Genomic DNA, 25,427 nt, shown 5'->3' on the forward strand with positions numbered 1-25,427 from the left:
TTAAACATGGGCGTCACAGATTTTGGAAGATGAAACACTGCAATCCACCTTTACTAGGGGCTTGCTTTGAGAATTGCACACTAATTACCAGAGAAGCATCTATTCAGATACTCAACCTTACTCAATCAGGTGATTACCGCTTAACTCAACTTTTGAACTGAGTGAATAAGAGTCAGTGAGAGTAGCAGTGGGAAGGATTAGAATCTTAATACAATCTCTGTTTTTAGCAGTCAGTTAAAAATGGTATATATAGCCTACATTTTCATATAAATTACTCATGATTGACTCATAAAAGCACCTATATATGCAACTGAAAGAGGGAGCTACAAACAGAGGTACCAGAGGACACCAGGGTTAACATTTAGTTGAGTGCCACGTGTTCTTCCATTTGTACCTAACAAAAAGAAAACACAAAAGATACTAACCTGGTGGTAATTCACTCTAACCAATCCTCAATGGGGTACACTTCTACTTTGGCCATGGTTCACATGTGGTGTTCTTGCATTTATATCCAGGTATATTAGAATGACACAAGTAAAGGAATGAGAACCCATGTTCACCAATTGAGTCAGTGTCGTCTTTAATTAGAACTTCATAAATCCAATTTGGAGCAAAGGACAGAAAATAAGCCAAATGACAACAAATCTTGTCTGTCAAGATTATGATATTTTCATGGTGAAACGTGTTCCCACAACCAGAAAAATCTGAATACATGAAGTTATTGAATGAAAATGCTGATCAAAGAACAACAACGAAGCAAGAGTCTTCCAAACACTCTGTAAAATGTGTGCAAAATTTAAAAGAAACACAGAAAATGTAGGAGCACGAAATCAATGCAATGCAGTGTGAGACTTATAGTCCTGAGATAAAATGTTCATAAATTGCTAATGTTTGTAAACAATAAACAAATACTGGATCAACATTGAGGATTGCAATATTCCCATTAAAATATAAGTTACTTTCCGTCAACATTTAAAATATTGCAGATTAAATGATTGCTGAAAGGGAGTACAAAATACATAATTTTGGGTACTTGCAAATGAAGCACAATATCACAAAGTCTATATGTGTAGTTGGAGACAAGCCAGGCAAATGCTTATTGCTGTGGACAGTTGACAAGATAGCTAGGTGCTGGGACACAGTACACAGCAAAGTATCAAAGAAGTGGATAAAAACAACAAAAGTGGGCGCAGAAGGGTATGCACACCAGGCTAAGTCACAACCATCCCACCTCCATGTGCAGCAGTTGATATCTCAGACAGCCTACCTATGTTTCTAGTGAGGGGGCTTGAGGTATCTGCAAACATATGAGGTTGTTGAGAAAAATACTTCAGCATCCCACCAACTGTCTCGTGGTGAAAGCAAAGCAGCTTCGGGACTCTGGGGGACACTCTCGGACTCCTTTGGTTTGATGGGATCTTTGATTCAGTGCAATGTCAACATCAGGGCAGGCAAGAAGAGCTTAATTGCAACTTCAGGTTTAGTCTTAGACAGTAAGAAGTCGGGGTATGCACTCTGGAATGAGTCTCAGCAGCAGGGTCCATGCAGGTTATGAGTAAGTGGTGTTCACTCAGCTGCAGAGCATCTCCAGCAGGGCACAAGTCGAAGGTACCTGCGGGTAGACAGTGTCCACCCACTTTTTTCACAGGGTGGAGGCCGTCTACTCTGCCAGGAGGTTTGGCTTCATAAAAATATGCTAAACTTGTCCCAGTGTTGTTTTCAAACACCAGTATACATTCAGCAGTGCCTGCATGTTATCTGCTTTCGTTTCAAGCGGCAAGAGCAGGCTGGGAGAGAGCTTATCAGATTCCAGCTGGGCCTATAACAAAGGCCTAAGTTAAGGGACCATCAGGCCTCCTTTAGTTGGAGAATCCTGGCCGGTTGCTATAGGGAACCTCACACCTAAAAGCAATGGAGGGGAAACAAGAGCACACAACTTGTCACTTCACAGATGCTTAAGAGAGACATTCTTGTGGCTTTGTTCAGTCCCTGTATATAAGAGCTATGCATACACTGTAAGAATGTCAGATGTGTTGGCCTGTCCCAGTACTTACACAAATAACAATTTAAATACCACAGTTTTGTTTTCTTTCTTGAATAGTGCTATAGCACTACTCATCCCGATTTAGGCTGTCAGTGTGTTTTACCTCACACCTACACATTTGTACATAAGATGATGAGTGGTACAAGATGTAGGAGCCACATGTTCTTCATAGCTCACTGTGCTACATTAGAAGGATTACAATTCATGATCTGCAAGTAACAAATGGACCTTTGTGTTAAAAACAGTAACCTACTTACCCATTTAGATAAAATAAAAACCTGTTAGCTGTGTGTCACATAACATGCTTTGCAGGAGGCATATTAACCCTTTATTCACTTTGATTCAAAACTGGGACTAAACACGGATCTCTCAAGCAAATAAGTTAACCTCCAGTGTATCTTACAATTATTATTATTCCCTGAGATTTAGTTAGCACAGAACGATCCCTGCAGCAGGTGCTTTAACTTTTAAAGAGCACACTTTGCAACTAGTTAAGCAGAACAGATTTTCTGCCACGTTTCTCCTTGTTGCCAATTTATTTGGGGCAGGATATACAATAAATAAATGTATAAGTTGAGGCCCCGATTTCGCATTAGGTTTGTGTCACTTTTTTGGCACAACTCGGACACAAAATCTCATTTGTTAAATTTTGTAATGCGCTCAAATGTACTCATGCTAGACCTGCTAAACATATGTGTGAGGTCTTAAGATCTGATGTCACTTCTTGTGATGTCATGGGTTGTGATGCCATTTCCTGTGATTCCATGTACGGTCATGTGCCAAGATGTCATGCACAACTATGCCCCTTGCATACTGCCTAACTTGGTAAGTGCCCCCACTTCTTTTTTTAGTACTTGTGCCCTTAGCTCCAGCATAAGTTTACAAAGCCAATTGGTTGCCCAAGGATGGCACTGTTACCAAAACGTAATTTAAGGAACCAGCATAGCTAGTGCACCTTATTCCCTCGACCAGTACTGTGTGGGCCTCAATCATTTTGCTTTATTGGTGAAAACGTTTTAGCGCTTAGACACAGGCTAACCACTACAGTCAGTTCCATATGAGAACACTGAGCTGAACACATAATTTTTAGGTTTCAGGTTCAGATTTATGCTCCTCTGAACCCTGAAAATATGCGTTTTAGTTGGTAGGAGTGCCCCACTGTCCTTCTGATGCCAACAGTCAGCCAGCATGTTAAGTGCCAAATCTACAACTTTGCGCAGCGCCTTTTCACATCGCCCAAAAAAGCATGGCAGTGGCCTTGGATGAGGGGACATCACGCTGTCACTTCCCAGAATACATTACCTGCAGCAGAGGCCAGGAAAACAGATTGCACGCTGTGCAGGGGAAGCGGCCTGCATCATGCATTGGAAACAACCTAGATTTACATGGTAACATGTCCATTGTAGCCGGCGTCTAGGGAGCTTTGGACGCACAGCTCGTTAATGTCCAGGCATGGCATTCATTAGACAAGAGATTTAACAGGAACTGCAAAGACGACTCATCAAGCAGAAAAGGCCACAGTGACCTGCTCAAAGTCACGCCCCATGTTAAGGAATGAGAAATTGCCCGTCTGTCTCCAAATCATGTTGTAAAATTCACATATGAATATGATGTTGTTTGTTCTCTTTCTGACGCATAAACGAAAGTTCTTTTATGCCCAAAACTAGTCCGTTTATATCTCAGATCACTCTACGGATGAGGGATTTGTAGTAGCTTTTCTTAACCAGTAGTCTTGTTTCCTCCCAGGCTACTGTAATGTTTTGCACGGCGTGGGCCTTCTTCAACAGTACAGCATGCATGAATTACTCTGACACGTGTAGTAAGTTACTGGACACGAGGATAGCCTCCTCAAACCTTTTATTCACTCCTATTCAACGTCACAGGTCATACAATGTAGCACTAAACCCACGGGGAGATTCACAAATAAACCCCTCCCCGATTGTTCATCATTCCTCCTCAACCCAATCAAAACACAAATATGAAAGAAAACACAATGACACTCCAGAATATTAAAACAAAGCCCTGCAAAAGAACAAAATTAACAGTTAGTCCACCACAAATTCTTGCAGCTGCGTTGAGCTTTGTGGTCGAGGACGTAAATTGTATTGCTCCAGTCCTCATCTCTAAGGCAGTGAATTGTCATGGATTCTGGCACATACTGAGCTAGTCCTTCAACTGGCTCAGAGCTCTGCACTTCGGACTGCCCCAGAGAAGATAACTGAGAGTTAGTGGCACTCACAGATTGACCCAGAGGTGGGAGTCCACTGTCAGGATGATCAGCTGTATTTTCTCCATCAACTTCAAACGAACTTGCAAACTGAGATCCAGTTGCCCTTTCTATGTCACGATCCGGCATACGAAACAACTTAAAGAATGATATGTTCCTTGTGATGGTCTCCTGAACTTTGGTAGCTGTCACTATAGTGCCCTTGATTGCACTCACTACCCAGGGATCTTTTTCAAAAGGCAAAATAAACTGCTCCCAACAAGTCTGTTTTTTACAAGAACAAAGTCCCCAAATGGATTTCTCTCCTCTGCTCTCTCCCTTTTCTTGATACCTTATCATTTTTGCCCTTTCTCCGTGACAACGCCTCAGCCACGCTATCATGGACTTTGGAAGACTCATTTACTTGCAGATGGTGTGTCTTACCAGCCGATTCATACATAAAGAACTGGGTGTTACTCCACTGGTGGCATGAAAAGTGGGTCGGTACTCACATAAGAAGGCATATATGGGGCAGTCTACATTTTGGCCACCTGCAATAGCAATTTTTAGCACCTTATTAAGAGTCCTCATGAAGCGTTCCACTTCTCCATTCGACTGGAGCCATCGAGGAGTGATCTTCTTGTGAGTGATGCCCCAAGACTTCAGATATTCAGCAAACTCCTAGCTGGAGAATGGTGGCCCGTTGTCAGTTCAAATTTCATGTAATAGCCCATGTGTGGCCATGATTTTTTTCCAAAGGGGAAATGGTTTGGGAGGCAGTGATAGACTCGAATACCTTGACTTCTGGATATTTAGAAAAATCATCATTAACTATGAACATGTGACGACCGTCTGCAAACTCCCAAAATCTGCCCTGGCTCTGAACCACGGCACGGGATGAATTGCCTCTGTGATTGTAGGCAGGGGATTTTCAGTTGGACCAACAGCTTGACTCATGGAGCATTGACACACTGTTTTTTTTCAGCCTGGTCATCCAGTCCCGGGAACCACACTTTGCTCCTTAAACTTGACTTTGTTCTGACCACCCCTTGGTGTGAGGAGTGTGCTAACTCCACCACCTGACTTTTGTAAGGAGGCTGGAATCACAAGTCTTGGACCCCTCAGTAAACATCCTTCAGGAGACACGGCCAGCTCATGTCTGATTTTGTGCAATGAGGACAACGTCATCTGGGCCTCCACAGTTCTTTGAATTATGCCAATTTCCTGAAACCACTGCTGACATTACCAGCTGAAGACACTTGTCACTCTCTGTGGCTATTTTGATTGCATCAATCGATATAGGCAGTGGTCTTGACCGTTCTACCACAAACTGCGCATATTCCTCCACCTCGTCAGCATCAGTGATCTTCCTAGAACTGGCAGGCTGTACATGCCTGGACAGATAATCAGCAAGATTGAGAGAGCCAGGTCTGTAGACTACGGTGAAACGGTAATCCTGCAACTGTAGGATTCATTTCTCAATTTGTGGTGGAAGTTTAGATGAGGATCCATTAAAAAGAGGTATAAGGGGCTTATGGTCCATGTGGACAGTGAATGGCTGGCCATACATATAGAGGTGAAAATGCTGACAACCCCAGTGAACTGCAATGGCCTCCTTTTCAATTTGAGAGTAGCATTGTTCAGTATCTGTCAAGGCATGGGAGCCCATTCTCCATCCAGTTGTTTCTGCGCCAACACCACCCCTAAACCAGTGGGGCTGGCATCAACAGACAATTCTGACTCTTTATTGGGATCACAATAGACCAACGTGGTCTGCTCTGATAAAGCCATTTTGGTGGCCTGGAAGGATGCTTCTTATTCGGGCCCCCATTCCATTCCCACACCTCATTTTATTTTATCAGGTCTCTGAGTGTGGCCGTCAAAGCCGTTAAATTCTTGATAAAATGTCCACAGTACTTGATCATGCCCAAATAGCTGCGGATGCCAGAAACGTTGGTGGGTGCTGACCCTGACTGAATGTCCTCTACCTTGGCAGGATCAGGCATGATTTCCTCCCCAGAGAAACAATATCCCAAAAATGCCACTTCTTTCTGTAAGAATGCACACTTGTCTCGATGAAGGGTAAGACCACTTTCTTGAAGTCGCTTAAAAGTTCAAATGATGAAGTTGTGATTTGATGGCAGGGGCATGTACCAGGATGTCATCGCTGACATTTATGACTCCTGGCAGACCATCAAGCACCCCCCCGAAGAGTGTTCTGAAACATCTCAGCGGCACTGGATATCCCAAAGCTCAGGCTCTTATACCTTCACAACCCAACATGGATGGAAAAAGTTGTGATGGCTCTGGAGTCAGGATCCAATAATAGCTGGTGATACCCAGCGTGAAGATATATTTTAGAAAACCATTTTGATCCAGCTACTTCCGCAACAACGTCATCTACAGTAGGTGTTAAATGACGTTACAGCTTGATGTCAACATCTGGCAAGCGCAGGTCGAGACAGATCCTCACCAGGCTGCTTGGGTTTAGGAGTAATCACAATGGGTGATACCCAGGTTGTGGGACCTTCCACCCTCTCAATTATGTCCGCTTACTCAAGCTTCCTGAGTTCCGCCTCCACCTTTGGGCGCAGATGGAATGCCACTCTGCGATGCTTTAAAGCAACCGGCTAAACAGATTTATCAATATGCAAGTGTATCAGGCGGTCTTTTAAACAGCCAATTCCTTCAAAACGCTGTTCAAATTTGGCTAAAAGACCATCAACCATTCCAAGGTGTACACTGAAAGCAAAAGAGATGAGAGTGAGTTGATCAGCCGTTCTGCAGCTCAGCAACATTTCAGACCCAGCCCTGGTCACATATATCTTGGTGTGCATTGAGCTCTCATCTTGAGAAATGTCTGTTGTAAAGACTCCCGCCAGTGGTAATGGTTGAGAGGATCCAAATGCATACACCTGAGTGGATGTTGGCTGCAGCTGTGGCTGTATGGGAAGAGTTTTTAGTATTGACTGCGCCAAAATGTTAATGGACGCACCAGTGTCGATCAAAGCAGGAACCCTGTGACCTGTGAGAAATAGGGTGCACCTTGGTAATCATCTCCGGAGACACCCTCAGGGCTGCATGGCATGTACAATGTGAACAGTTCCGTCCTCCTCCTCATCATCATCGTCCATATCATCTTCCTCCCCCATTGTCATCGGTTGTTGCACTAGGTTGTTCGGTTTGGGCTTTTGTAATTTCTGACATGCAGACGAATGGCACACCTTGGCAAAATGATTCATTTTATTACAGTTCGAACATTTCTTACCTTGAGCAGGGCTAGTACCTTGATGAGGGAACGGCTTGCCACATAGGTAGCATGTCCATGAGCTTGTGGGAGCCTTTGGCAAAATCTTCTTTTTGTCCATGGCTACCGAAGTGACTGCATTCACAGGTTCTACCTTGATCTCAGTCATCAAAGCAGCTTCCATATGTGGTGCGTGTACATTTGACAGCTCTTTGGAGCGGCCCATGGTGAGAATGTTTGCCATAGACATGCCAGGTACCTGTAGAATGTTTTCTCAGAGCTTGACAAATGCACAGCGGACGCCGCCGCTCACTGCGTCTTAAGCAGGCTGCCGCACCCCCGCCTGGAGACGTCACTGCAAGCAATAGCAGCTCCCAGCCGGGCCGCCGCCAGGAAGCGATGTGAGCTAGCAGCCCGATGCAGAGAACGCCGACCACAGAAATCAGCACATCATGTGGGAGGCCACTGACATGCAGGTACCGAGACGGCAGGAAGGCACGGAGACCGGGAAGCACTGCATGCAGGATACACGTGGGAGTCAGTACCACTCCCTCGTCGCCCGTTTGTAATGTTTTGCGTGGCGTGGGCCTACTTGAACAGTGCAGCAGGCATGAATTACTCTGACATGTATAGTGAGTTACTGGCCACGAGGATAGCCTCCTCAGGCTTTTTATTCACTCCTGTTCAGTGTCACAGGTCATACCATATTGCACTAAACCCAAGGGGAGATTCATAAATAAACCCCTCCCAGATCGTTCATCATGGGCGTGCTCATGATGAACACAACAGCTACCAGGATCACTGGATTACCTCATACCCCACGTCTTGCCCATAGGCCAATTTCCCTTTGCCAATGACTGGAAACATTTCAAACGGCATTACAATGGCTTCCTGAGTTAGACGCCTCCACATTTATCTGCACGTTGAGTTTGAATCTCGGCAAGGCCAACTTAGGCATCCACTCCTCTGAGGTTGGTTAATTAAGTATCATTACAATGGGTGGTAATAGCACTTGATATTTACAGTGCTTTGAAATTGCAGAAGCGCAATGTAAACCAGCGGAGCAAAGCAATATTGTGCCACTGTCAAGTTTGTCTAGTGATCACTCACATACTTTGCTTCATTGCTAGACCATTCTTACATGGTCAATAAACCACACAAAAGCAGAAACGAATATTAATGGATGGTCTGATTTTTCGATGATAAAGATTTAAACAGGTGTCTGGGATTTTAAAAAAACACTGAAATTTGGATACAATAGGCAATTTTATATCAAAAGGAAAAAAATGAATAACAAATAGCCCAGCACAAATTTCTAGCCAATGTAAAATTATTGAAATTAAAATCACACAGTTATTGAAATAAAAATCACACAGCTCCACAAGAGTTCTGCTCAAGGGGCACCCCTATTTTGAAATGGGAAAAAAGATGCTTCCAGTATTGTCTAGGTTTGCAAGACAGACGGTCTCCCAGGAATAATCCAGGAGTACTAATAATAGTAAGATATATATTTACACAGAACACCATAGTTTTCTGAACACACTACGCAGTTAGCAAAACTTCTAAGAGAAAAACTATAACTTCGTGACATAGCCCCAATGCTCAAGATACAATATAGCAAAATACCTTGCATGTCACTTTTTATGCAAGCGTCTGAAACAATAAATCCATAGTGGGCAAAATGAATGACCTCCCTCTAAATGACACATATATATATATATATATATATATATATATATATATATATATATATATATAACATATATATATATATATAGAGAGAGAGAGAGATGGATAGATATAGCTACATATATTAATATTACACAGTGCAGTTATACATGAGTCAGTTACAATAGCAAGACTGTTTCTTGTTTAGCTAATAACTTTGCCACTGTTTGACAAATCTTCGCAAAACTTTCCCAAAAAAAATGTCATCCACCTCAGCTCCTTCCTAGAAAGTATTAAGGTGATCTGTCAAGTGGGGTTTGAGAAAAAGGGGGTTTGAAAACAATTTTCCCTATGCTATTTCCAAAGGGAAAATTAGACAACAGTACAGAAAAAACATTTGAACATAATTACTCCAAATTTGGCAGAAAGTTTGATATTTATCCAGAAAGTGTGCTTTTTGAGATTTGGTGTAAATTTAGTCAGCCATTTTAGAGAAATAAAGGTTAAAAATATAGCAATATCTAGTGCCTCGTGGGAAATAATGCCAAAAAAGAATTTTTATTGACTGATCCCGTGGGCGTTCCATGGGACTGAGCAATGTGATTGGTAACTGCAGCATGAATAAAAATGTTGCGCCCGTCGTTACAGGACTCAGAATACCAATTGAAAAAGATATAAGGGAGCAGCCTAGGGACAATCTAACCCCCTTTGCCTTGTAGGGGAAGAAGTGAGGGAAATGTTGTGATTGTCCTGCAGGAGATAGCTCAGTGACCGGGCTCCCGCTGGGGGTCCTGTGGCTGATTTGCCGCTCGTGTGGGTGTTGGATGCTTGCTAGATGTTGGGCGCAGGGCCTTGCCTCAGGGAATCACAATAAATGCTCTACCACTGTGATCAAGGCTTTGGTTGAAAATAAGTCTGTTTACTACAGTTTTGCAAATAAATTAGTACTTCAACATCCTGTGAGTGCTTGTCTTGGAGTTCTTTTCTGTGAAACATATATATATATATATATATATATGTTCGATGGCATGTGTAGCTACAGATACACATGCTGTGCATTATCCTGCCATCTAGTGTTGGGCTCGGAGTGTTACAAGTTGTTTTTCTTCGAAGAAGTCTTTCCGAGTCACAAGATCGAGGGACTCCTCCCTTTCGGCTCCATTGCACATGGGCGTTGACTCCATCTTAGATTGTTTTCTTTCCGCCATCGGGTTCGGACGTGTTCCTCTTCGCTCCGTATTTCGGTTCGGAAAAGATAGTTATCCATCGGAAAATTAGACAATATTGTTTGCGCTCGGTATTGGGTTAGTACTAGCACATCGACACCGAAGAAAGAAAAGCTCCGGCGGCCCTTGGGGGCATCCACTCCTCGACGGGGCCTGGTCGGCCCGACCGCGTCCATCTTCAAACCTCATGGACCGGACCCCCTTCCACTTCTGCCCCAACTGCCACGCTAAGTATCTTTATACAGACCAACACCTGGTCTGTAATCTGTGTTTGTCCCCCGAACACAAAGAGGATACTTGCGAGGCCTGTCTGGCATTTCGATCCAAGAAAACACTGAGGGATCGAAGAGCAAGAAGACTCCAGATGGCATCGACACCGGCCGGACACACCGACGTCGAAGAAGAGGAGAGATTCTCCATTCGAGATTCGGACTCGGACGAGTCCGAGACCGACCAGCCGAAGACGCAACAAACCGTGAGTAAACCAGCCCCGGTAAAAACTCACACAAAGATAATGAAGGCCAAGGGGACGCCACCGCCAATAGGCCATGGCTTAACCCGAAAATACGGTGACCAAACATCGGCACCGAAAAAGGCCTCCCAGCCGAAGACATCCGACTCCGGTCGAGATACAGGCTCCGAACAGAATCGGCACCGAGAGTTCGGCACTCCGAAAGTCAAAAAGGTTTCCTCGGAGCCAAAAAAGACTATCGAAAAGATTTTGGTGCCGAAAGATGCGGCCTCGGAGCAGAAACAAGGCTCCTATACAGAGGGACAAGACCTTTCAAAACTATTACAAGGTCACCGGTTTGAACAAGAACTGGGCATGGGAGAGCCAGACCATATCCAGAGGAGGTTGCATATACAAAAGGACACGGGAAAATCAAAACTCTTCCTCCAATAAAGATGAAGTGCGAGCTCGCATTCAAGGAGGCGGAAATGCAGCCAAAGGCAAAAGTGGCTAAAGAAAAGACACTACCACGTTTCTCGCCAGAGCAATCGCCAACACATTCGCCACATTTGTCCCTGGTAGCAACACCCCTAATGATGCAGACACCAACACACACAGGGATGAGCCAAGATGACCCGGATGCATGGGATTTGTATGATGCACTGGTCTCTGACAATAGCCCTGATTGCTACCCAGCAAGGCCGTCACCACCATACATGCAGGTGGTTTCAAGGGCAGCTACATTTCATAATGTAGCATTGCATGCAGAGCCCATAGAGGACGATTTTTTGTTCAACACCCTCTCATCTACACACAGTCAATACCAAAGCTTGCCAATGCTGCCAGGCATGCTAAAACACGCCAAACAAGTGTTTCAGGAACCGGTCAAAGGCAGAGCCATCACGCCTGGGGTGGAGAAGAAATGTAAACCTCCCCCTAGCGACCCTGTGTATATCACACAACAGTTAACTCTGGATTCGGTGGTAGTAGGAGCAGCCCAGAAAAGGGCCAACTCCCAAACTTTTGGAGACGCACCACCGCCCAACAAAGAAAGTCAGAAATTCGATGCAGCAGGCAAAAGGGTGGCAGCACAGGCAGCCAATCAATGGAGAATTGCCAATTCGCAAACTCTGTTGGCACGATACGACAGGGCACATTGGGATGAAATGCAACATCTCATTCAGCACCTTCCCAAAGAGTTCCACAAACGTGCCGAACAGGTTGTTGATGAGGGCCAAGCTATCTCGAACAACCAAATAAGGTTGGCTATGGACTCAGCAGACACGGCGGCGAGGACAGTGAACACGGCAGTAACCATTCGAAGACACGCATGGTTACGAACCTCCGGATTTAAGCCAGAAATCCAGCAGGCTGTGCTGAATATGCCTTTTAACGAACAACAATTGTTTGTGCCGGAGGTGGATACAGTGATAGAAAAACTGAAAAAAGACACTGACACGGCCAAAGCCATGGGTGCGCTCTACTCCCCACAGAGCAGAGGCACTTTTAGGAAGCCACACTTTAGAGGGGGGTTTCGGGCCCAAACCACAGAGCCTTCCACCTCACTAGTCAGACCCACATATCAGGGCCAGTATCAGAGGGGAAGTTTTCGAGGACAATATAGAGGTGGACAGTTCCCTAAAACAAGAGGGAAATTCCAGAGTCCAAAAACCCCACAAACCAAACAGTGACTTCATTGTCACAAACCCCCACCACACAACATCAGTAGGGGGGGAGACTTACAGATTATTACCACAACTGGGAACACATAACTACGGACGCGTGGGTCCTAGCCATTATCCAACATGGTTATTGCATAGAATTCCTACATTTGCCACCAGATGTGCCTCCAAGAGCACACAATATGACCAAACAACACTTAGACCTACTACAACTAGAAGTCCAAGCATTGTTACAAAAAGAAGCAATAGAACTAGTACCCAACCATCAAAAAGGAACAGGGGTTTACTCCCTGTATTTCCTAATTCCAAAAAAAGACAAAACACTGAGACCCATATTAGACCTCAGAACACTGAACCTTTACATCAAATCAGATCACTTTCACATGGTGACACTTCAAGACGTGATTCCCTTGCTCAAACAACAGGACTACATGGCAACATTAGATCTCAAGGATGCTTATTTCCACATACCCATACATCCTTCACACAGGAAATACTTAAGGTTTGTAATCCAAGGCGTCCATTACCAATTCAAGGTCTTACCATTCGGCATAACAACAGCCCCAAGGGTATTCACAAAATGCCTTGCAGTAGTAGCCGCTCACATCAGGAGACAGCACATGCACGTATTCCCTTACTTGGACGATTGGTTAATAAAAACCAGCACTCAGCAACAGTGTCTTCTACACACAAAATACGTCATAGAAACCCTTCACAAACTAGGGTTCTCTATAAACTACCAAAAATCACATCTACAACCGTGTCAAATACAACAATACTTAGGAGCAACAATCAACACACAAAAGGGGATTGCCACTCCAAGTCCACAAAGGGTACAAGCCTTCCAAAATGTAATACTAAACATGTACCCAAACCAACACTATCAGGTAAGGTTCGTAATGAAACTCCTAGGCATGATGTCTTAATGCATAGCCATTGTCCCAAACGCGAGACTACACATGCGACCCTTACAACAGTGTCTAGCAACACAATAGGCACAAGCACAGGGTCAACTTCAAGATCTAGTGTTGATAGACCACCAAACACACTTCTCGCTTCAATGGTGGAATCCTATACATTTAAACCAAGGGCGGCCATTCCAAGTCCCAGTGCCTCAATGTGTGATCACAACAGATGCTTCCATGATAGGGTGGGGAGCACACCTCAACCAGCACAGTATACAGGGACAATGGGACGTTCAACAAAGGCAACTACATATAAATCATTTAGAGCTGTTAGCAGTGTTTCTAGCATTGAAAGCATTTCAACCGCTAATAGTCCACAAACACATTCTTGTCAAAATAGACAACATGACAACAATGTATTACTTAAACAAACAAGGAGGGACACTCTTGTCACAACTGTGTCTCTTAGCACAGAGGTTTTGGCATTGGGCGATTCACAATCACATTCGCCTAATAGCACAATACATCCCAGGGATTCAGAACCAGTTGGCCGACAATCTCAGTCGAGCTCACCAACAGACACACGAATGGGAAATTCATCCCCAGATACTACAAACTTACTTTCTACGCTGGGGAACACCAGAAATAGATCTATTCGCAACAAAGGAAAACGCAAAATGCCAAAACTTCGCGTCCAGGTATCCACACCCTCAGTCCAAGGGCAATGCGCTATGGATGAGTTGGTCAGGGATATTTGCCTACGCTTTTCCCCCTCTCCCACTCCTTCCTTATCTAGTAAACAAATTGAGTCAAAACAAACCCAAACTAATACTAATAGCACCAACCTGGGCTCGCCAACCATGGTATACAACACTACTAGACCTGTCAGTAGTACCTCATATCAAACTACCAAACACACCAGATCTGTTAACTCAACACAAACAGCAGATCAGACACCCGAATCCAGCATCGCTCAATCTAGCAATCTGGCTCCTGAAGTCTTAGAGTTTTGCCATTTAGACCTTACACAAGAATGTATTGAAGTCATTAAACAAGCCAGGAAACCTACTACAAGACATTGTTACGCAAACAAATCAAAAAGATTTGTTTATTACTGCCATAATAATCAAATTCAACCGCTACATGCTTCTGTCAAAAACATTGTAAGCTATTTATTACACTTACAAAAATCAAAACTAGCATTTTCTTCTATCAAAATACATCTTACAGCAATATCTGCCTATCTGCAGATTACACATTCAACATCACTCTTTAGAATACCAGTCATCAAAGCATTTATGGAAGGTTTAAAAAGAATCATACCCCAGAGAACACCACCAGTTCCCTCGTGGAACCTCAATATTGTACTAACACGACTCATGGGTCCACCATTTGAACCCATGCACTCTTGTGGGATGCAATACTTAACCTGGAAAGTAGCCTTCCTAATAGCTATCACATCTCTCAGAAGAGTAAGTGAAATACAAGCATTCACTATACAAGAACCATTTATACAAATACATAAACATAAGGTGGTTCTCCGTACAAATCCAAAATTCTTGCCAAAAGTTATATCACCGTTCCACCTAAACCAAACAGTGGAACTCCTAGTCTTTTTTCCACAACCAGACTCAGTAGCCGAAAGAGCCTTACATACGTTAGACATCAAAAGAGCACTAATGTATTACATCGATAGAACAAAACAATTTCGCAAGACAAAACAAATGTTTGTAGCCTTCCAAAAACCTCATACAGGAAATCCAGTATCCAAACAAGGCATTGCCAAATGGCTAGTGAAATGTATTCAAACCTGCTATATCAAAGCAAAAAGAGATCTGCCTATTACACCAAAGGCGCACTCCACTAGGAAGAAAGGCGCCACAATGGCCTTTTTAGGAAATATACCTATGTCAGAAATCTGTAAGGCAGCCACATGGTCTACGCCTCATACATTCACAAAACATTACTGTGTAGATGTGTTAACAACACAACAAGCCACAGTAGGGCAGGCTGCATTAAGAACATTATTCCAGACAACTTCAACTCCTACAGGCTAAGCCACCGCATTTGGGGAGATAACTGCTTACTAGTCTATGCACAGTATGTGTATCTGCAGTTACACATGCCATCGAACGGAAAATGACACTTACCCAGTGTACATCTGTTCGTGGCATGAGACGCTGCAGATTCACATGCGCCCTCCCGCCTCCCTGGGAGCCTGTAGCCGTTTAAGTTGATCAAACTTGTACATTTGTACATTTGTAAATATATACGATTTTTATACACATTTTGCACATACATACTCACTCCATTGCATGGGCATTTTTACTATATACACAACTCCTACCTCACCCTCTGCGGGGAAAACAATCTAAGATGGAGTCGACGCCCATGCGCAATGGAGCCGAAAGGGAGGAGTCCCTCGATCTCGTGACTCGGAAAGACTTCTTCGAAGAAAAACAACTTGTAACACTCCGAGCCCAACACTAGATGGCAGTATAATGCACAGCATGTGAATCTGCAGCATCTCATGCCACGAACAGATGTACACTGGGTAAGTGACATTTTCCATATCATTCATTAATTCACTGTAAAAAAACAAAGGTTAGATGGAACATTATAGTTAGATGAAAATGTCTATTAAACCTTTTTAAAGAAACAAAACCATCTAAAATTCACTAGTTATATTATCTCAAATAACTATAACTCATGCACTAAGTAACAATAATTTACCCCCGCACCATGCACAGTGTTATCAATGCTGTAATTTCAGATGTTGCAGTGATGTTATCACTGATTTCATAGAACATGTTGTGAGTGATGTAATATTGGAGGCAATTAGTAGTGCATACATGGGAAGTCCCATTTCCCAGGATGTTCCTGTTTTCAACCAGGGAGAGGGCAGACATACCCTGCTCACACTCTTCTGGGCAGAAAACAGACCTTTGCTGCTGCCTGGCAGGAGCAGTAAAAATTGCTGTTCCAGCTCAGGTGGGAGCAATGTTTGTGAGGTGGCTGCTGCCAGCCCCACCTTGGGGCTCCTCCTACATCCCCAGTAAAGGCTGGATTGGGGGTGCCCAAGATGGGCACCAGGGCACTCACACAAAAATCAAAAAGTGACCAGCTTCTACCACAGTGGTGGCTGGAGGAGAGCCACCTGAGGCTACACAAGCCTTGGGGCTCCCAGCAGCCCCCTAAATTGTCACTACAAGTGGGTGTCCCAGGTAGGCACCGAGGCACCCACTGTTAGAAAATAGAAAAGAAAAAACTAGCCAGCTCCTGCTACAGTGATAGCTGAGGAACTGGCAGGTGCACCATGGCTCCCTCACAGAACCCAGCATTATAAAAAATAGAAAAATAATAGTAAAAAAAGGAATGCTAAAAGCTCCTCATTTATTATTCACTGCTCCAGACAAGGAGTGCCCTTGTTTATATTTTTGGATCCTGGTGATGTCTCTAGAAGGGTTTTCCAGTGAATTTATGGGATTTTTTAATGTAAGGTAAGATTTTATCACCATACCTTACTATAATGTCATGTTTTCTTTTTATATATAAGAGAAGATCATATTATGTTACCCAACAATATCACCTTTTTAACCCCTATTTTGTCAGTGAATTTGTGTTTGTTTATCATATTCATCCAACACCCCACTGCATGATGCCCACAGCCATGCCCAGCAAGTGAGTGACCCAGGCCCACCCCTGCGGGTGGCCAACCCACCGCAGCCTGACCTCTGTGATCAGCTAGCTTCCTCTGCCCTTACCCCCATCCTGCCTGCCCTATGTTCACCATCTGCATGCCCCTTCCCTCGTGCCCTCCATGGTCAGCTTGCTGCCCTGCCCTCACCCAAGTTTAGGTTTATGGCTTGAAATTAATTAAAATCATTGCAATTATTGAGCAATTCATATACAATAACAACATTATAAAACTAATTTCCAAGAATTAAAACTGTTGTAAGAACATTAGAAACAGAGGTAAAAAAAGAAACTTTGTTTTAGTCCTAGCCACCTTCATGAACAATATCAATGAGCCATTGGAACCTGCAGGGAACAATTGGCATATCAACATAGCATACTCTGGTGTTAAGTGATAATTCTTACCAGCAGATACGTATATCTCCGTCTTTAAAAGTATTTCTCAACAGCTTCCATCTTGCCTGTTTTAAAGTTAGGCAAATGCACACTAGATGGATTATGTCCTCTTTGGGAACACCACGCAACCCACAGGCTATTCCTGATTTGTCATTCAAGGTGGTTGCCCCACATGTGAATGGAATAACCCAATGCTAAGCTCCAAGAATTTCTTTTTCATAAAGACAGGGAAGGGAGCTCCAAAATTGGATTCAGGTTTCAAAGATTTGTGGGAGTTAATCAGGGTTCAGGCATGACATTGCATTGACAAAGCTGCTATGCCCTCAAGGAGAGATTTTGACCTAGTTAATTTATTTAATACTTTTTTAAAGGTTGTACAAGATTGAGAAAAATTCCATAAGGGCTGAACTTCCATTCTGCTACAACTATCTGGGTAGAATTTGAAGGGGATCTGAGCAGATTTTGTGATTGCAGACTACAAAGTTTTGTTGAAGGATTTCTCTTCAGACCACTATAGCCTATAGCAGCACTTGTTGAAGCACACTGGCTGGTGATGACTTGTTTTGTGAGACCAAATTCTAAACGAATCTGGGCTGGTGCTGCCATCCTTGGGATCTTGAAGACGTGTCTGTAGGATTTAATTATCAGACTTTCGAGCTAGACTATGTCCCACCAATGTAGTGCTTCGTTACTGTAGGGTTGGTACAAGTTTCGAGGCCATGACAGTCAACATTGGTATTAAGGTGGGGCCATTTAGATTGTCATTTAAGATGCAAAATGCATTTGTGAGGGCATTGGTCTTCCTGATAATGTTGTGCTTCTGTGAGAGAAATTATCCTTTTTGATCCACCAGGACCCCCAGGTATTTGTAAACGTCTACGTTCTCTAGGGCCAGCCCATGGAGCGACCAATTTTTGTTTGCCGATTTTGTCATAACTTTAGTTTTCTTCCTATCAATTTCCAACGTGTTCTCTTGGGCATATTTTGGGAGTGCATCTATTAAGCGCAGCAGTACGACCTTTGTTTGACTTCACAGGAACACATTGTCTGCGTACATTAGTGGGTTAAAGGTAGGGAGCCTAGATGGGAGGGATGACTGTTCGTCTCACTGAGAGACGTTTTTAGACCTGCTAGAAATAAATTGAAGAGAAAGTGCAAGAATATAACCCTGTCTGAGGTCTTGATGGGTCCTTATTTCTTTTTTTTTTTTAGAGATGAGAGAGCTGTTACCCATTTTTATTTGGATCCAGGTGTTAGAGTAAAGTAGTAATATCCCTCTCAAAATCAATTGGGGAATGTCCCACGTAACAAGTTTTGACTCAAGTTTACTGCAGTCAGCTCCATCAAAGGCTGATTTGAAATCTATGAAATATAAATGAAATGGCTGCTTTGCCTGTTTCAATGTGTCTTTGATATGGGTCAATGACATGATGTTCATTAATGTCCCAGACCCTTTCGCAAAGTCTGTTTGATTTATAGGGGTGATGGTTTTTGTGCAGGATTAAGTGGTTTGTTTAAGAGAAGTGATGTGAGATATTTGACATCAGCATCCACTAACGCTATCAGAAGATATATTTCTGGTTTACATGCATCACCACCTTTAATTATGGGGTTTACGATAGAGCCACACCAGGCATCTGGGACTGTGGCTAAGGTAAAGCCATGGATAAATAAGGTGGTAAACTCATCTTCCCAGAACTGTGAGTTTTTCTTACACATGACCTGTGGTGTTCTGTTTGGACCAGGTGCCCCTAGGCATGCGCCTGATCTAATGATTTTTTCGAGATCCTCTTTTTGGAACATGAAGGTCAACAACTCTTCCCCTGGGCTTTCTGAACTAAGTAGAGTATTTGGACCTGCTGTGGAGGTCATTGGATTTGTTTCCTGAGATGGAGAGATCAACAGTTTAAGCCAGCTTTGAAAGTTATTGACGATAGTTGTTTGTCTTTTAGTGAATACATCTGTTAAGTAAGAGGCCCAGGTGTGTTCTGGAATGTTTGAGTTGCTTATGGAGCAGATTGGTCTTGCAACCTCTTTTATTGTTTCCAAACGTTTTTTGAATTGTTGTGTTTGCTACCGTATAATAACTTCGCTCAGTAGGAGTCCAATTGTGGTTTTCCGGACTTCCATCTCTGCTTTTGAACTGATCCAGATGTGTGACTGAAAGAGGTAGTTTCCTAAAACCTGTTGCGCTTGGTTTCATTTCCATTTTGCCACTCTGCAGGCTGGGGTTCGGAATAATTATTATGATGCCCACAGCCAACACAGAATGTTTCAATGTCCTACTTCAACTTTGTTGTATTGCTGAACACATTTTCAACAGAATTATTCTAAGTGTTGAACTGGGTCTGAGTGTGTAGTACCATGGTTTTGCAAGGTTTCTTCATCACTTTTTGCTATTTCAGTTATTGTTATGTCTGAGATTTTTACTTTTTTTTAAATAAACCACTGGGTACAGAATGCCAGCGTTTGGCCATGCTCTCATTTTTGGGTCCTCCTGAGTATCTCTGTCTCACTATATACAACGACACCTCAGTACGATATATGGAGACGTCCGTGGTATTGAGGATTTCCTCCTCAGCTAAGTAGGGAACACCTATCTGATGCTGGCGGTTGTTCAAGCTTGAACTCTAAAAGGATAATCCTCATTTTGTGCGTATCTCTGAACAAATTTACCATTTAATATGGCGAATCCGCAACAGGTAGCAATTGCAGTCAATATGATACCACCCCTTACTGCACATTTACTGGCACATGGCCTAATGGCCGACGGGGGTCCAGTCACATTTGTTGTTGACGCACACGCAGCTTATAGAACAGAACTCTTTTATTCCTGGGTCACATTTCCAGCAGTTGATGGGAACACAAATACATTTCACCACTATACACCTGCAAACGTACCTGGACAATATAAAGCATATGCATATTTAGAAATACCCCTCTCTTATCAAAAACATAATAAAATAATCCTGCCCCACACAATTTTACCCGTTAGGTTAGATCCTCTAAGTAATGATGGTCCTACCTGGCCTTTGTTGGCCAATGTAACAGCAGCTGAAGTCTGTTGCTTATATGCTGAGCTGATGGCAATATACAGGCGGTTAGTACAGTTTGTAGTGCAAACATTAAACACAAACCCAGCATGTGCTGCACGAGTGCAACCACATGCAGTAACACCAGGCATTAATGGTGTGACTGTACATTCGATTATGTACCCGCCAAATGAGAAGAAATTCCATTTTGGTTAGCTCAAAAAATAAATGCGCTGGAAGCAGTATTTCTCCATACGGGACCTCAGGATAAACACAGAATACTAACAATGTGTTTGCCGTTTGGGATGGTTCCCACAATAGATAACTGTAATACATGGGGCACAGTATTTGCCACACTGTATACTACCGCACACCGCACACCGACACGTGCCAATTTACTGGAAGTGTTGAAACTAATTCAAGATGAATACGGGGCTGCCCCAGCCCTGGATTTGGGGATGCAGTTAATGGGCAACTTTGAAACAGTATCCTCAATTATTTTAAGTATCCTTAAAGGGGAAACAGTAGCACTAGCAGTGCAAAAACGGCTCTGGGACGTTCTTCCACAGGATCAAGAACGCAAGCTGCCAAAGATTATCGTGGAGACCTACTCTAGCATTAGTCGAGAGAGTCTGGGGGCCAGACCAACAAAACCATAATTCCAAGGTAAATTTAATAAAGATTTTACCAAGCAAGCTACTGAGGGTGATAAGAAACTCTGGGATAAAAAAACAACAGACTCCTAAAAAAGAAAGGGGAGAATCTCCGCACACGGAGACCCCACAGAATAGATATAATCTCAGAAATAGAGATAATATAAAAACGCTGGACAGATATCAATATACTGATACCTGTCAATCTCGTTCCTTTCAGGACTCATTGGAAAAATGCAGTGTGAGAGGTGGGCGGTCAGAGTGAAGAACTAAGTACGTGAAACCGAGACAGGAATCACAACGCTCAACAGTAGTTTCTGTTAAAAAGGAAGAGAAACCTCCTCAACAAAAACCCCAATTTGAAAAGAAAAAGGTGGCAGCAGTTGCGGTTCGACATGCAACTCAGGAAGAGGGTTCTCTTGAAGAACAAGGAGTGGGCACTAGCGCTACTAGACAGCGCGGCAGAGGTCACAATAGTTCTCCGGAATCTTCTAGAGCATCTGGAGGTGAAAGCAACTGATGACTTTCTATAAGTAGAAACTGCGGACATGCGTGTCTCCACGCCTGACAGGCTGTACAAAGTAACGTTACAGTTAGAAGGAGACATTGAATGCACAATAGACAAACTCTTTTGGGATCGCGTGGTAAAAATATATATGATATTTTGTTGGCTGAACAAGATTGGCCATCTGAATTTGTCCTTACATGCCCATATGGGGAAGATGTTATTAAACCTTCTTTCTTGACCCATGTTCCTGAGGAACTCGCAGAATTCTACGCCATCAATTGGGCATTGGCGAAGGCACCCGCCTTATATCGCAACCACGTAGGATAGGACAAAGATTCCCCTTCCCATGTAATTCCTATTAAAAATCAACCCCAACCTCAATATCCAATAAAACATGATGCTAAAGCACCCGTGAGGGAAATCCTCACACAATTGGAGTACCAGGGCGTAATTGAAAACTGTGTCTCGCCTATGAATAATCCTCTATTCCCAGTAGCTAAACCGGACCATTTGTACAGAATAGTCTTTGACTACAGACATTTAAACAGTCATACACGCACATATGCTATTCAAAACTCACATAGCACAACACTCATGAACAACATAGTGCACAAACAAATATAAAACAACACTCGACATCTCCAATGGTTTTTTCTCCCAAAATATAGGGCCTGAGAGTAGAGACTTAACAATTTTTAGTGCACTAGGCTCCCAGAACAAATTCTGTAGTTTACCCCAGGGGGACAAGAGCAGTCCAGGATTGTTCGTGGCTCGTGTGACTTCAATATTGCACGACATAGACCCTGAAGCATTGTCCTATGTAGATGTAATCTATCTCACGGATGATGAATTACTGCAACATATAAGACGGGTAGCCCGCAGCCCGCATTGTTGTAGGATTTGCAGAGTTCGCCTACAAATTCAATAAAAAAAAACTAAAATGGCCTTCCTTAGCGTACTGTTTCTGGAATGTGAGCAATCGAGTGAAGGAAAGAGCCTAGCGCCACAATTCTTGGAAATATGCGCACAATTACAGCCTCCAAATACCATTGAAAAACTCCAATCTCTATTGGGTTTCCTAAATTTTGGCAGAACTTACAATCCTGATTGTGCATCACGCATTAAACCCTTATATGACTTAATACGTCCTGACTTTTCAAGTAAATTTTGGACTGTTGAACACACGCATTCTCAGAACTTTGCAAACAGACATGTTTGCAGCACAACACTTATACACAAGGGAGAACAAAACACATTTGGTCATAAGAGTAATTGCTGGTGCCATTGGCCTCATTTATGTAACCTTTAATGAGGGTGAGACAGTCCTGATAGCATACAAATCACATTTGTACTCAGCAGCAGAACAATGCTTTGCTCCCACAGAGAAAATTCTCACTGCTGTACAGGTAACAGTCATTAAAGAAAGACCTTTGGGCCAAGGCAAACGAATAATTGTTGTCTCTCCAATTCCGGCCCTTGTGGCGGTCACCAAAGCAAGCTGGATACAATGGGCAACGCCTTTGACTGCCACTGATGTAGACTACATTATTGACCCAAAATTACAAACTTAATAATTTTTGCAATATGAACTAGAATACCCAGTTCCAGTAAATACACTGCCTATTGATCAGTATCAAAGAGTCATGTACACCAATGGCTCAGCACAGCCTGAAATTGGCACAAAGCATCAATACTCTGCTGCTTGCGCAGTCGTAAGTGGCTACATGGAGGATAAGACATTTTCTCCCCAGCATACATTCACGCAAAACCCTAGGGGATTGCACAGCACAACTAGCAGAGCTAAAATCTCTGGTGGTGGCACTGGAACATACGGATCCTGCAAAGTTAACACTGATTGTTTGTGATTCGTACTACTGTATCCAGTCCTTTAATGAATACCTGCATTACTGGCGCCAGAATGGGTTCATAGATTCTAAAGTCAACACCATCAAACACAGATTTCTGTGGGGGACAGTAGGAGTAGGGGATCTGAAATAAACGCTACCAAATGGCCATGTTGTACATACACTTGGACACAAACGCATTGGAATACACGTTGCTGGGAATACACTGGCTGATGAAGCGGCAAAGTCAGCAGTGGCTATGACCACTGTTGCTGCAGTAAACCACTTAGGTGCAAAACCGGACAATGACATATGGGCTGCCGTGAAAGCTACAGCTGAGGGTACACCCTACCCAAAAGCATTTACTGCTAAATATTCCTACCAAATGGGAGGCTGCCTAAATGTTGAGGTTAAGATACCAGGGCGCAGGGGTTAGAGAAATTCCCAACAAAGACATAAGATCAGAGTTGATTAAAGAAGTGCATGAGGGGGTAGCATTTGCCCATGCTGGTGTGGCGGCTACAATATCATTGCTACAAGAAGGTTATTGGTAGCCAGGTCTGTACAAACAGGCCAAGCAGTATGTCCTTTGTTGTGACATCTGCCAACAAATTAAAGTTTCCACTGCTAGACGGCCACCGCAAACACCCCTCTTAATTTCAAACAAACCATTACAATGTGTGTACTTGGACTATTGTGGTACCCTAACACCGGGTAGTGCATACAAACACATTTTAGTCACTGTTGACTCCTGCTCCAGGTTGCTATGGGTGTGGCCACAACACTCGGCTGACGCTCAGTCTGTTATTAAAGATTTGGGAGTCTTTATCGGTACTTATGCAGTTGCGGCTTTCCACTCACACCAGGCCCCTGCTTTCGCCTCAAGGGCATTCAGGGACGCCCTGGCTTCGTTAGGGTCCAACTCCAGTACTCGTCTCCATTTCATCCCAGGGAGATTCCAGCCAGATGGCCACGACTGTATGCTGATTGCTGAACGCTTCGCTACAGCTGCTTATGCAGACTTCAGGCCTTTGCTCAGGTATGGGGGATGATTTCTTCCCTGTCGCGTAGGCTCTCATTATTCTAATGAGACTACTGGATTTGAGCTGCAGACTCGCCTGCGGTGTGGGAGACTGAGTTTTAACCCACTACAGGTGACACCTGTCCCCCCCAATCCAGGTTTTGCTCTGACTAACTAGCAGTGCCTCATCTCTACCCAAGAGCAGGGATGATTGGGCAGCCGAGCGCATGACACAATTGATTTCTCAAGGAAATCGTGGTTACTCAGGTCTCATCCGTTTCTCTCAGTTATATTAGCCTCACATACACAATGACAAACAGAGGCAGCATATGTTTCAATAAGATTTTAATGAAGCGACTGCATCTTGGATAAGAAAGAATGTACTGCAATAACCAGGACGATAGAGCATGACAGAATTAGAATTGTGACAAGGAGAGTGAAGCATAGAACTAACGCTTAAATATTGTCACTAGATTCAATAGACTAATTCCTACCTAGGCTATAATAGAGCACAGCATGTTAAGCTCTAATTCTGCCCTCAGGTTCCCCAGGGAAGACATCATCGCCCATACCTGAGCAAAGGCCTGAAGTCTGCATAAGCAGATGTAGTGAAGCATTCTGCAATCAGCATGCAGTCGTGGTCATCTGGCTGGAATTTCCCTCCCTCCCTTGTGGATGTTCTGATACTTCTAGGTGAAGTTGCGTCTGGTAAGAAAAGTGGCCACTCTCTGTTTTTGGTCCTACTTCATATGCGTTCAGTACCGTAAATAAAATTGAGTGAGCTGAATGTATACTGAAGAGTGGATTGAGAGTTAGTGCGAATGTGTGTTAAACATGGCAGAGTGTCA

This window comes from Pleurodeles waltl, chromosome 3_1 (assembly GCF_031143425.1).
Source record: "Pleurodeles waltl isolate 20211129_DDA chromosome 3_1, aPleWal1.hap1.20221129, whole genome shotgun sequence".
NCBI lineage: Eukaryota > Metazoa > Chordata > Amphibia > Caudata > Salamandridae > Pleurodeles > Pleurodeles waltl.